This window comes from Oncorhynchus mykiss, chromosome 19, assembly GCF_057628025.1.
Source record: "Oncorhynchus mykiss isolate SJ-2025 chromosome 19, ASM5762802v1, whole genome shotgun sequence".
Classification (NCBI taxonomy): Eukaryota; Metazoa; Chordata; class Actinopteri; order Salmoniformes; family Salmonidae; genus Oncorhynchus; species Oncorhynchus mykiss.
In genome coordinates this window covers 4857467-4872275 of record NC_143040.1, presented here as the reverse complement: position 1 = coordinate 4872275, position 14809 = coordinate 4857467, and the positions used below count along the sequence as shown (strand labels likewise).

The window sequence follows — 14809 nt, the reverse complement described above, 5'->3', positions numbered from 1 at the left end:
AAATCTCCTTCTCAACACGAAACTCGATAGAACTCCGAATTTAACACATTCCTCCATTATTTTTAACATCAAGATCAGGGGAGAGCGCGAACGCAGTCCCCCACTACCAGAAATTTTGCAATCGAGATTTCCACATTTGAGAAATTCGCAGGGGTCAGCACAGCCGGAGTGCAATGGCTGAGCCTCGCCCTGGGTGAACCGCCTTCGTGATCACGGTGTCTCCCTTGCCAGGTAAGTATGAGTTGTACACGTTGGTAGAGGAGCACTCCTTCCAGGACAAAGGTGTTTGACTCACGGTTACCACTTCTACTACTGATAATACCACATCATATTGAACAGGGTTTAATGACGTTTACGAATACAGTTGCGGACAAGGCGAAGAAAAAGCAATACATTTTGTTTTACTATATTATATCACGGACCGACTATTTTCCCATCAAGCAACACGGTAGAAATTCTATATACATTGCATTTGTTGTCTAAATGTCCGTCTGGTTACACACAAGTAGGCGATGTACCAAAATGCTGAAATCACATTCGTGCACACAGCCAACCGAAAGACACCACTTATTTCTGGTGTTTTGTAGCGTTCCAGACGTTGTAGGAATAGTTTCATCACGCTTGTTTTCTGCTCTCAGTAAAATATGATTCCACCATCGACCACAGGGTGGCATACGACCCACAGATACGGAGGAGGAACAGTAGCCTACTACTTCAACGTCAACAAAGACACAGTAGTAGCTACAAGGGTGTTTATTTTATTTTACCTTTATTTAGCCAGGTCGGCCAGTTGGGAACAAGTTCTCATTTACAACTGCGACCTGGCCAAGAATAAAGCACAGCAATGCGACAACAACAACAACACAGAGTTACACGTAAACAAACGTAGTCAATAACACAGTAGAACATGAAAATAGAAAGATCTATGTACAGTGACATGGCCATACTCGTATTTGTAATTGTATCTGTAAATTGACAGGATGATACTCGCGATCAGGGTTAAACTGAAGTGTTTTAATATGCCTAAATACATTTTGGCAGAATACCTCACTACACATTCTCACTGCAAAAAAAAAAACCTGCAGAAATGTCTGTGGAATGGATCTGCATCTTGGAACAACAGAATCCATCTTATTGACAGATTTTGTCAGGAAATAAGTGGACCAGGGACATGTCTGTGGCGTGGTAATGGTTGACCAGGGAAATGTCTGTGGCATTGTAGACCAGGGACATGTCTGTGGAATGGTAATGGTTGACCAGGGAAATGTCTGTGGCATGGTAATGGTTGACCAGGGAAATGTCTGTGGCATTGTTGACCAGGGACATGTCTGTGGAATGGTAATGGTTGACCAGGGAAATGTCTGTGGAATGGTAATGGTTGACCAGGGACATGACTGTGGCGTGGTAATGGTTGACCAGGGAAATGTCTGTGGCATGGTAATGGTTGACCAGGGAAATGTCTGTGGCATGGTAATGATTGACCAGGGAAATGTCTGTGGCATGGTAATGGTTGACCAGGGAAATGTCTGTGGCATGGTAATGGTTGAGCAGGGAAATGACTGTGGAATGGTAATGTTTGACCAGGGACATGACTGTGGCGTGGTAATGGTTGACCAGGGAAATGTCTGTGGCATGGTAATGATTGACCAGGGAAATGTCTGTGGCATGGTAATGGTTGACCAGGGAAATGTCTGTGGCATGGTAATGGTTGAGCAGGGAAATGACTGTGGAATGGTAATGTTTGACCAGGGACATGACTGTGGCGTGGTAATGGTTGACCAGGGAAATGTCTGTGGCATTGTAGACCAGGGACATGTCTGTGGAATGGTAATGGTTGACCAGGGAAATGTCTGTGGCATGGTAATGGTTGACCAGGGAAATGTCTGTGGCATTGTAGACCAGGGACATGTCTGTGGAATGGTAATGGTTGACCAGGGAAATGTCTGTGGAATGGTAATGGTTGACCAGGGAAATGTCAGTGGAATGGTAATGTTTGACCAGGGACATGACTGTGGCGTGGTAATGGTTGACCAGGGAAATGTCTGTGGCATGGTAATGGTTGACCAGGGAAATGTCTGTGGCATGGTAATGATTGACCAGGGAAATGTCTGTGGCATGGTAATGGTTGACCAGGGAAATGTCTGTGGCATGGTAATGGTTGAGCAGGGAAATGACTGTGGAATGGTAATGGTTGACCAGGGCAATGACTGTGGCATGGTAATGGTTGACATTTACTGTGGTCTTAAATGACAAACTGTCCTATAAATGATTTAATAATCTAGCAAATAAAATACCTCAATCCACATTACGTCCTGAGGGCACAAAATGATCCATTCACAAGTAGGCCTTTTCCTTGACATTATCAGGACATGACAGGCATAATGACCAGTGCTACAATAACATATCACACACATCCGGGTTATCAGAAGACAGACATGTATCTCTGAGGCCTTTAGTTGACTTATAAACAGACCCCAGTCTGTTCATCTGATAAGTAAAAAATCTCCTTCTCAACACGAAACTCGATAGAACTCCGAATTTAACACATTCCTCCATTATTTTTAACATCAAGATCAGGGGAGAGCGCGAACGCAGTCCCCCACTACCAGAAATTTTGCAATCGAGATTTCCACATTTGAGAAATTCGCAGGGGTCAGCACAGCCGGAGTGCAATGGCTGAGCCTCGCCCTGGGTGAACCGCCTTCGTGATCACGGTGTCTCCCTTGCCAGGTAAGTATGAGTTGTACACGTTGGTAGAGGAGCACTCCTTCCAGGACAAAGGTGTTTGACTCACGGTTACCACTTCTACTACTGATAATACCACATCATATTGAACAGGGTTTAATGACGTTTACGAATACAGTTGCGGACAAGGCGAAGAAAAAGCAATACATTTTGTTTTACTATATTATATCACGGACCGACTATTTTCCCATCAAGCAACACGGTAGAAATTCTATATACATTGCATTTGTTGTCTAAATGTCCGTCTGGTTACACACAAGTAGGCGATGTACCAAAATGCTGAAATCACATTCGTGCACACAGCCAACCGAAAGACACCACTTATTTCTGGTGTTTTGTAGCGTTCCAGACGTTGTAGGAATAGTTTCATCACGCTTGTTTTCTGCTCTCAGTAAAATATGATTCCACCATCGACCACAGGGTGGCATACGACCCACAGATACGGAGGAGGAACAGTAGCCTACTACTTCAACGTCAACAAAGACACAGTAGTAGCTACAAGGGTGTTTATTTTATTTTACCTTTATTTAGCCAGGTCGGCCAGTTGGGAACAAGTTCTCATTTACAACTGCGACCTGGCCAAGAATAAAGCACAGCAATGCGACAACAACAACAACACAGAGTTACACGTAAACAAACGTAGTCAATAACACAGTAGAACATGAAAATAGAAAGATCTATGTACAGTGACATGGCCATACTCGTATTTGTAATTGTATCTGTAAATTGACAGGATGATACTCGCGATCAGGGTTAAACTGAAGTGTTTTAATATGCCTAAATACATTTTGGCAGAATACCTCACTACACATTCTCACTGCAAAAAAAAAAACCTGCAGAAATGTCTGTGGAATGGATCTGCATCTTGGAACAACAGAATCCATCTTATTGACAGATTTTGTCAGGAAATAAGTGGACCAGGGACATGTCTGTGGCGTGGTAATGGTTGACCAGGGAAATGTCTGTGGCATTGTAGACCAGGGACATGTCTGTGGAATGGTAATGGTTGACCAGGGAAATGTCTGTGGCATGGTAATGGTTGACCAGGGAAATGTCTGTGGCATTGTTGACCAGGGACATGTCTGTGGAATGGTAATGGTTGACCAGGGAAATGTCTGTGGAATGGTAATGTTTGACCAGGGACATGACTGTGGCGTGGTAATGGTTGACCAGGGAAATGTCTGTGGCATGGTAATGGTTGACCAGGGAAATGTCTGTGGCATGGTAATGATTGACCAGGGAAATGTCTGTGGCATGGTAATGGTTGACCAGGGAAATGTCTGTGGCATGGTAATGGTTGAGCAGGGAAATGACTGTGGAATGGTAATGTTTGACCAGGGACATGACTGTGGCGTGGTAATGGTTGACCAGGGAAATGTCTGTGGCATGGTAATGATTGACCAGGGAAATGTCTGTGGCATGGTAATGGTTGACCAGGGAAATGTCTGTGGCATGGTAATGGTTGAGCAGGGAAATGACTGTGGAATGGTAATGTTTGACCAGGGACATGACTGTGGCGTGGTAATGGTTGACCAGGGAAATGTCTGTGGCATTGTAGACCAGGGACATGTCTGTGGAATGGTAATGGTTGACCAGGGAAATGTCTGTGGCATGGTAATGGTTGACCAGGGAAATGTCTGTGGCATTGTAGACCAGGGACATGTCTGTGGAATGGTAATGGTTGACCAGGGAAATGTCTGTGGCATGGTAATGGTTGACCAGGGAAATGTCTGTGGCATTGTAGACCAGGGACATGTCTGTGGAATGGTAATGGTTGACCAGGGAAATGTCTGTGGAATGGTAATGGTTGACCAGGGAAATGTCAGTGGAATGGTAATGTTTGACCAGGGACATGACTGTGGCGTGGTAATGGTTGACCAGGGAAATGTCTGTGGCATGGTAATGGTTGACCAGGGAAATGTCTGTGGCATGGTAATGATTGACCAGGGAAATGTCTGTGGCATGGTAATGGTTGACCAGGGAAATGTCTGTGGCATGGTAATGGTTGAGCAGGGAAATGACTGTGGAATGGTAATGGTTGACCAGGGCAATGACTGTGGCATGGTAATGGTTGACATTTACTGTGGTCTTAAATGACAAACTGTCCTATAAATGATTTAATAATCTAGCAAATAAAATACCTCAATCCACATTACGTCCTGAGGGCACAAAATGATCCATTCACAAGTAGGCCTTTTCCTTGACATTATCAGGACATGACAGGCATAATGACCAGTGCTACAATAACATATCACACACATCCGGGTTATCAGAAGACAGACATGTATCTCTGAGGCCTTTAGTTGACTTATAAACAGACCCCAGTCTGTTCATCTGATAAGTAAAAAATCTCCTTCTCAACACGAAACTCGATAGAACTCCGAATTTAACACATTCCTCCATTATTTTTAACATCAAGATCAGGGGAGAGCGCGAACGCAGTCCCCCACTACCAGAAATTTTGCAATCGAGATTTCCACATTTGAGAAATTCGCAGGGGTCAGCACAGCCGGAGTGCAATGGCTGAGCCTCGCCCTGGGTGAACCGCCTTCGTGATCACGGTGTCTCCCTTGCCAGGTAAGTATGAGTTGTACACGTTGGTAGAGGAGCACTCCTTCCAGGACAAAGGTGTTTGACTCACGGTTACCACTTCTACTACTGATAATACCACATCATATTGAACAGGGTTTAATGACGTTTACGAATACAGTTGCGGACAAGGCGAAGAAAAAGCAATACATTTTGTTTTACTATATTATATCACGGACCGACTATTTTCCCATCAAGCAACACGGTAGAAATTCTATATACATTGCATTTGTTGTCTAAATGTCCGTCTGGTTACACACAAGTAGGCGATGTACCAAAATGCTGAAATCACATTCGTGCACACAGCCAACCGAAAGACACCACTTATTTCTGGTGTTTTGTAGCGTTCCAGACGTTGTAGGAATAGTTTCATCACGCTTGTTTTCTGCTCTCAGTAAAATATGATTCCACCATCGACCACAGGGTGGCATACGACCCACAGATACGGAGGAGGAACAGTAGCCTACTACTTCAACGTCAACAAAGACACAGTAGTAGCTACAAGGGTGTTTATTTTATTTTACCTTTATTTAGCCAGGTCGGCCAGTTGGGAACAAGTTCTCATTTACAACTGCGACCTGGCCAAGAATAAAGCACAGCAATGCGACAACAACAACAACACAGAGTTACACGTAAACAAACGTAGTCAATAACACAGTAGAACATGAAAATAGAAAGATCTATGTACAGTGACATGGCCATACTCGTATTTGTAATTGTATCTGTAAATTGACAGGATGATACTCGCGATCAGGGTTAAACTGGTGTTTTAATATGCCTAAATACATTTTGGCAGAATACCTCACTACACATTCTCACTGCAAAAAAAAAAACCTGCAGAAATGTCTGTGGAATGGATCTGCATCTTGGAACAACAGAATCCATCTTATTGACAGATTTTGTCAGGAAATAAGTGGACCAGGGACATGTCTGTGGCGTGGTAATGGTTGACCAGGGAAATGTCTGTGGCATTGTAGACCAGGGACATGTCTGTGGAATGGTAATGGTTGACCAGGGAAATGTCTGTGGCATGGTAATGGTTGACCAGGGAAATGTCTGTGGCATTGTTGACCAGGGACATGTCTGTGGAATGGTAATGGTTGACCAGGGAAATGTCTGTGGAATGGTAATGGTTGACCAGGGAAATGTCTGTGGAATGGTAATGTTTGACCAGGGACATGACTGTGGCGTGGTAATGGTTGACCAGGGAAATGTCTGTGGCATGGTAATGGTTGACCAGGGAAATGTCTGTGGCATGGTAATGATTGACCAGGGAAATGTCTGTGGCATGGTAATGGTTGACCAGGGAAATGTCTGTGGCATGGTAATGGTTGAGCAGGGAAATGACTGTGGAATGGTAATGTTTGACCAGGGACATGACTGTGGCGTGGTAATGGTTGACCAGGGAAATGTCTGTGGCATGGTAATGATTGACCAGGGAAATGTCTGTGGCATGGTAATGGTTGACCAGGGAAATGTCTGTGGCATGGTAATGGTTGAGCAGGGAAATGACTGTGGAATGGTAATGTTTGACCAGGGACATGACTGTGGCGTGGTAATGGTTGACCAGGGAAATGTCTGTGGCATTGTAGACCAGGGACATGTCTGTGGAATGGTAATGGTTGACCAGGGAAATGTCTGTGGCATGGTAATGGTTGACCAGGGAAATGTCTGTGGCATTGTAGACCAGGGACATGTCTGTGGAATGGTAATGGTTGACCAGGGAAATGTCTGTGGAATGGTAATGGTTGACCAGGGAAATGTCAGTGGAATGGTAATGTTTGACCAGGGACATGACTGTGGCGTGGTAATGGTTGACCAGGGAAATGTCTGTGGCATGGTAATGGTTGACCAGGGAAATGTCTGTGGCATGGTAATGATTGACCAGGGAAATGTCTGTGGCATGGTAATGGTTGACCAGGGAAATGTCTGTGGCATGGTAATGGTTGAGCAGGGAAATGACTGTGGAATGGTAATGGTTGACCAGGGCAATGACTGTGGCATGGTAATGGTTGACATTTACTGTGGTCTTAAATGACAAACTGTCCTATAAATGATTTAATAATCTAGCAAATAAAATACCTCAATCCACATTACGTCCTGAGGGCACAAAATGATCCATTCACAAGTAGGCCTTTTCCTTGACATTATCAGGACATGACAGGCATAATGACCAGTGCTACAATAACATATCACACACATCCGGGTTATCAGAAGACAGACATGTATCTCTGAGGCCTTTAGTTGACTTATAAACAGACCCCAGTCTGTTCATCTGATAAGTAAAAAATCTCCTTCTCAACACGAAACTCGATAGAACTCCGAATTTAACACATTCCTCCATTATTTTTAACATCAAGATCAGGGGAGAGCGCGAACGCAGTCCCCCACTACCAGAAATTTTGCAATCGAGATTTCCACATTTGAGAAATTCGCAGGGGTCAGCACAGCCGGAGTGCAATGGCTGAGCCTCGCCCTGGGTGAACCGCCTTCGTGATCACGGTGTCTCCCTTGCCAGGTAAGTATGACTTGTACACGTTGGTAGAGGAGCACTCCTTCCAGGACAAAGGTGTTTGACTCACGGTTACCACTTCTACTACTGATAATACCACATCATATTGAACAGGGTTTAATGACGTTTACGAATACAGTTGCGGACAAGGCGAAGAAAAAGCAATACATTTTGTTTTACTATATTATATCACGGACCGACTATTTTCCCATCAAGCAACACGGTAGAAATTCTATATACATTGCATTTGTTGTCTAAATGTCCGTCTGGTTACACACAAGTAGGCGATGTACCAAAATGCTGAAATCACATTCGTGCACACAGCCAACCGAAAGACACCACTTATTTCTGGTGTTTTGTAGCGTTCCAGACGTTGTAGGAATAGTTTCATCACGCTTGTTTTCTGCTCTCAGTAAAATATGATTCCACCATCGACCACAGGGTGGCATACGACCCACAGATACGGAGGAGGAACAGTAGCCTACTACTTCAACGTCAACAAAGACACAGTAGTAGCTACAAGGGTGTTTATTTTATTTTACCTTTATTTAGCCAGGTCGGCCAGTTGGGAACAAGTTCTCATTTACAACTGCGACCTGGCCAAGAATAAAGCACAGCAATGCGACAACAACAACAACACAGAGTTACACGTAAACAAACGTAGTCAATAACACAGTAGAACATGAAAATAGAAAGATCTATGTACAGTGACATGGCCATACTCGTATTTGTAATTGTATCTGTAAATTGACAGGATGATACTCGCGATCAGGGTTAAACTGAAGTGTTTTAATATGCCTAAATACATTTTGGCAGAATACCTCACTACACATTCTCACTGCAAAAAAAAAAACCTGCAGAAATGTCTGTGGAATGGATCTGCATCTTGGAACAACAGAATCCATCTTATTGACAGATTTTGTCAGGAAATAAGTGGACCAGGGACATGTCTGTGGCGTGGTAATGGTTGACCAGGGAAATGTCTGTGGCATTGTAGACCAGGGACATGTCTGTGGAATGGTAATGGTTGACCAGGGAAATGTCTGTGGCATGGTAATGGTTGACCAGGGAAATGTCTGTGGCATTGTAGACCAGGGACATGTCTGTGGAATGGTAATGGTTGACCAGGGAAATGTCTGTGGAATGGTAATGGTTGACCAGGGAAATGTCTGTGGAATGGTAATGTTTGACCAGGGACATGACTGTGGCGTGGTAATGGTTGACCAGGGAAATGTCTGTGGCATGGTAATGGTTGACCAGGGAAATGTCTGTGGCATGGTAATGATTGACCAGGGAAATGTCTGTGGCATGGTAATGGTTGACCAGGGAAATGTCTGTGGCATGGTAATGGTTGAGCAGGGAAATGACTGTGGAATGGTAATGTTTGACCAGGGACATGACTGTGGCGTGGTAATGGTTGACCAGGGAAATGTCTGTGGCATGGTAATGATTGACCAGGGAAATGTCTGTGGCATGGTAATGGTTGACCAGGGAAATGTCTGTGGCATGGTAATGGTTGAGCAGGGAAATGACTGTGGAATGGTAATGTTTGACCAGGGACATGACTGTGGCGTGGTAATGGTTGACCAGGGAAATGTCTGTGGCATGGTAATGGTTGACCAGGGAAATGTCTGTGGCATGGTAATGGTTGAGCAGGGAAATGACTGTGGAATGGTAATGGTTGACCAGGGCAATGACTGTGGCATGGTAATGGTTGACATTTACTGTGGTCTTAAATGACAAACTGTCCTATAAATGATTTAATAATCTAGCAAATAAAATACCTCAATCCACATTACATCCTGAGGGCACAAAATGATCCATTCACAAGTAGGCCTTTTCCTTGACATTATCAGGACATGACAGGCATAATCACCAGTGCTACAATAACATATCACACACATCCGGGTTATCAGAAGACAGAAATGTATCTCTGAGGCCTTTAGTTGACTTATAAACAGACCCCAGTCATTCATCTGATAAGTAAAAAATCTCATTCTCAACACGAAACTCGATAGAACTCCGAATTTAACACATTCCTCCATTATTTTTAACATCAAGATCAGGGGAGAGCGCGAACGCAGTCCCCCACTACCAGAAATTATGCAATCGATTTCCACATTTGAGAAATTCGCAGGGGTCAGCACAGCCGGAGTGCAATGGCTGAGCCTCGCCCTGGGTGAACCGCCTTCGTGATCACGGTGTCTCCCTTGCCAGGTAAGTATGAGTAGTACACATTGGTAGAGGAGTACTCCTTCCAGGACAAAGGTGTTTGACTCACGGTCACCACTTCTACTACTGATAATACCACATCATATTGAACAGGGTTTAATGACGTTTACGAATACAGTTGCGGACAAGGCGAAGAAAAAAGCAATACATTTTGTTTTACTATATTATATCACGGACCGACTATTTTCCCATCAAGCAACACGGTAGAAATTCTAAATACATTGCATTTTTGGTCTAAATGTTGGTCTGGTAACACACAAGTAGGCGATGTACCAAAATGCTGAAATCACATTCGTGCACACAGCCAACCGAAAGACACCATTTATTTCTGGTGTTTTGTAGCGTTCCAGACGTTGTAGGAATAGTTTCATCACGCTTGTTTTCTGCTCTCAGTAAAATATGATTCCACCATCGACCACAGGGTGGCATACGACCCACAGATATGGAGGAGAAACAGTAGCCTACTACTTCATCAACAAGACACGGTAGTAGCTACAATGGGTGGTTTTTAATTAATTGTTTTATTTCACCAGGTAGGCTAGTTGGGAACAAGTTCTCATTTACAAACTGCGACCTGGCCAAGATAAAGCACAGCAGTGCGACAAAAACAACAACACAGAGTTACACGTAAACAAACGTAGTCAATAACACAGTAGAACATGAAAATAGAAAGATCTATGTACAGTGACATGGCCATACTCGTATTTGTAATTGTATCTGTAAATTGACAGGATGATACTCGCGATCAGGGTTAAACTGAAGTGTTTTAATATGCCTAAATACATTTTTGGCAGAATACCTCACTACACATTCTCACTGCAAAAAAAAAAAAAAAACTGCAGAAATGTCTGTGGAATGGATCTGCATCTTGGAACAACAGAATCCATCTTATTGACTGATTTCATCAGGAAATAAGTGGACCAGGGACATGTCTGTGGCATGGTAATGGTTGACCAGGGAAATGTCTGTGGCATTGTAGACCAGGGACATGTCTGTGGAATGGTAATGGTTGACCAGGGAAATGTCTGTGGCATGGTAATGGTTGACCAGGAAAATGTCTGTGGCATTGTAGACCAGGGACATGTCTGTGGAATGGTAATGGTTGACCAGGGAAATGTCTGTGGAATGGTAATGGTTGACCAGGGAAATGTCTGTGGAATGGTAATGTTTGACCAGGGACATGACTGTGGCGTGGTAATGGTTGACCAGGGAAATGTCTGTGGCATGGTAATGGTTGACCAGGGAAATGTCTGTGGCATGGTAATGATTGACCAGGGAAATGTCTGTGGCATGGTAATGGTTGACCAGGGAAATGTCTGTGGCATGGTAATGGTTGACCAGGGAAATGTCTGTGGCATGGTAATGGTTGAGCAGGGAAATGACTGTGGAATGGTAATGGTTGACCAGGGCAATGACTGTGGCATGGTAATGGTTGACATTTACTGTGGTCTTAAATGACAAACTGTCCTATAAATGATTTAATAATCTAGCAAATAAAATACCTCAATCCACATTACGTCCTGAGGGCACAAAATGATCCATTCACAAGTAGGCCTTTTCCTTGACATTATCAGGACATGACAGGCATAATCACCAGTGCTACAATAACATATCACACACATCCGGGTTATCAGAAGACAGAAATGTATCTCTGAGGCCTTTAGTTGACTTATAAACAGACCCCAGTCATTCATCTGATAAGTAAAAAATCTCCTTCTCAACACGAAACTCAATAGAACTCCGAATTTAACACATTCCTCCATTATTTTTAACATCAAGATCAGGGGAGAGCGCGAACGCAGTCCCCCACTACCAGAAATTATGCAATCGAGATTTCCACATTTGAGAAATTCGCAGGGGTCAGCACAGCCGGAGTGCAATGGCTGAGCCTCGCCCTGGGTGAACCGCCTTCGTGATCACGGTGTCTCCCTTGCCAGGTAAGTATGAGTTGTACACATTGGTAGAGGAGTACTCCTTCCAGGACAAAGGTGTTTGACTCACGGTCACCACTTCTACTACTGATAATACCACATCATATTGAACAGGGTTTAATGACGTTTACGAATACAGTTGCGGACAAGGCGAAGAAAAAAGCAATACATTTTGTTTTACTATATTATATCACGGACCGACTATTTTCCCATCAAGCAACACGGTAGAAATTCTAAATACATTGCATTTTTGGTCTAAATGTTGGTCTGGTAACACACAAGTAGGCGATGTACCAAAATGCTGAAATCACATTCGTGCACACAGCCAACCGAAAGACACCATTTATTTCTGGTGTTTTGTAGCGTTCCAGACGTTGTAGGAATAGTTTCATCACGCTTGTTTTCTGCTCTCAGTAAAATATGATTCCACCATCGACCACAGGGTGGCATACGACCCACAGATATGGAGGAGAAACAGTAGCCTACTACTTCATCAACAAGACACGGTAGTAGCTACAATGGGTGGTTTTTAATTAATTGTTTTATTTCACCAGGTAGGCTAGTTGGGAACAAGTTCTCATTTACAAACTGCGACCTGGCCAAGATAAAGCACAGCAGTGCGACAAAAACAACAACACAGAGTTACACGTAAACAAACGTAGTCAATAACACAGTAGAACATGAAAATAGAAAGATCTATGTACAGTGACATGGCCATACTCGTATTTGTAATTGTATCTGTAAATTGACAGGATGATACTCGCGATCAGGGTTAAACTGAAGTGTTTTAATATGCCTAAATACATTTTTGGCAGAATACCTCACTACACATTCTCACTGCAAAAAAAAAAAAAAACTGCAGAAATGTCTGTGGAATGGATCTGCATCTTGGAACAACAGAATCCATCTTATTGACTGATTTCATCAGGAAATAAGTGGACCAGGGACATGTCTGTGGCATGGTAATGGTTGACCAGGGAAATGTCTGTGGCATTGTAGACCAGGGACATGTCTGTGGAATGGTAATGGTTGACCAGGGAAATGTCTGTGGCATGGTAATGGTTGACCAGGAAAATGTCTGTGGCATTGTAGACCAGGGACATGTCTGTGGAATGGTAATGGTTGACCAGGGAAATGTCTGTGGAATGGTAATGGTTGACCAGGAAAATGTCTGTGGCATTGTAGACCAGGGACATGTCTGTGGAATGGTAATGGTTGACCAGGGAAATGTCTGTGGAATGGTAATGGTTGACCAGGGAAATGTCTGTGGAATGGTAATGTTTGACCAGGGACATGACTGTGGCGTGGTAATGGTTGACCAGGGAAATGTCTGTGGCATGGTAATGGTTGACCAGGGAAATGTATGTGGCATGGTAATGATTGACCAGGGAAATGTCTGTGGCATGGTAATGGTTGACCAGGGAAATGTCTGTGGCATGGTAATGGTTGACCAGGGAAATGTCTGTGGCATGGTAATGGTTGAGCAGGGAAATGACTGTGGAATGGTAATGGTTGACCAGGGCAATGACTGTGGCATGGTAATGGTTGACATTTACTGTGGTCTTAAATGACAAACTGTCCTATAAATGATTTAATAATCTAGCAAATAAAATACCTCACTCCACATTACGTCCTGAGGGCACAAAATGATCCATTCACAAGTAGGCCTTTTCCTTGACATTATCAGGACATGACAGGCATAATCACCAGTGCTACAATAACATATCACACACATCCGGGTTATCAGAAGACAGAAATGTATCTCTGAGGCCTTTAGTTGACTTATAAACAGACCCCAGTCATTCATCTGATAAGTAAAAAATCTCCTTCTCAACACGAAACTCAATAGAACTCCGAATTTAACACATTCCTCCATTATTTTTAACATCAAGATCAGGGGAGAGCGCGAACGCAGTCCCCCACTACCAGAAATTATGCAATCGAGATTTCCACATTTGAGAAATTCGCAGGGGTCAGCACAGCCGGAGTGCAATGGCTGAGCCTCGCCCTGGGTGAACCGCCTTCGTGATCACAGTGTCTCCCTTGCCAGGTAAGTATGAGTTGTACACATTGGTAGAGGAGTACTCCTTCCAGGACAAAGGTGTTTGACTCACGGTCACCACTTCTACTACTGATAATACCACATCATATTGAACAGGGTTTAATGACGTTTACGAATACAGTTGCGGACAAGGCGAAGAAAAAAGCAATACATTTTGTTTTACTATATTATATCACGGACCGACTATTTTCCCATCAAGCAACACGGTAGAAATTCTAAATACATTGCATTTTTGGTCTAAATGTTGGTCTGGTAACACACAAGTAGGCGATGTACCAAAATGCTGAAATCACATTCGTGCACACAGCCAACCGAAAGACACCATTTATTTCTGGTGTTTTGTAGCGTTCCAGACGTTGTAGGAATAGTTTCATCACGCTTGTTTTCTGCTCTCAGTAAAATATGATTCCACCATCGACCACAGGGTGGCATACGACCCACAGATATGGAGGAGAAACAGTAGCCTACTACTTCATCAACAAGACACGGTAGTAGCTACAATGGGTGGTTTTTAATTAATTGTTTTATTTCACCAGGTAGGCTAGTTGGGAACAAGTTCTCATTTACAAACTGCGACCTGGCCAAGATAAAGCACAGCAGTGCGACAAAAACAACAACACAGAGTTACACGTAAACAAACGTAGTCAATAACACAGTAGAACATGAAAATAGAAAGATCTATGTACAGTGACATGGCCATACTCGTATTTGTAATTGTATCTGTAAATTGACAGGATG

The 14809-nt window shown here is 43.4% G+C and overlaps 7 non-coding genes across 7 annotated transcripts; all 7 read right to left on the bottom strand.

The window, feature by feature from the left end:
* Positions 1–75: 75 nt before the first annotated feature.
* Positions 76–239, bottom strand: LOC149974766 (U1 spliceosomal RNA). The gene has a single exon (XR_016489134.1). It is a non-coding gene; the product is annotated as a U1 spliceosomal RNA (small nuclear RNA).
* Positions 240–2574: 2335 nt separating this feature from the next.
* On the bottom strand, positions 2575–2738 carry LOC149974765 (U1 spliceosomal RNA). Its single transcript, XR_016489132.1, has one exon. It is a non-coding gene; the product is annotated as a U1 spliceosomal RNA (small nuclear RNA).
* A 2428-nt stretch (positions 2739–5166) lies between these two features.
* On the bottom strand, positions 5167–5330 carry LOC149974764 (U1 spliceosomal RNA). The gene has a single exon (XR_016489131.1). It is a non-coding gene; the product is annotated as a U1 spliceosomal RNA (small nuclear RNA).
* Positions 5331–7696: 2366 nt separating this feature from the next.
* Positions 7697–7860, bottom strand: LOC149974763 (U1 spliceosomal RNA). Its single transcript, XR_016489130.1, has one exon. It is a non-coding gene; the product is annotated as a U1 spliceosomal RNA (small nuclear RNA).
* A 2049-nt stretch (positions 7861–9909) lies between these two features.
* LOC149974762 (U1 spliceosomal RNA) lies at positions 9910–10071 on the bottom strand. The gene has a single exon (XR_016489149.1). It is a non-coding gene; the product is annotated as a U1 spliceosomal RNA (small nuclear RNA).
* Positions 10072–11859: 1788 nt separating this feature from the next.
* LOC149974761 (U1 spliceosomal RNA) lies at positions 11860–12023 on the bottom strand. The gene has a single exon (XR_016489205.1). It is a non-coding gene; the product is annotated as a U1 spliceosomal RNA (small nuclear RNA).
* Positions 12024–13903: 1880 nt separating this feature from the next.
* LOC149974760 (U1 spliceosomal RNA) lies at positions 13904–14067 on the bottom strand. Its single transcript, XR_016489138.1, has one exon. It is a non-coding gene; the product is annotated as a U1 spliceosomal RNA (small nuclear RNA).
* Positions 14068–14809: the final 742 nt, after the last annotated feature.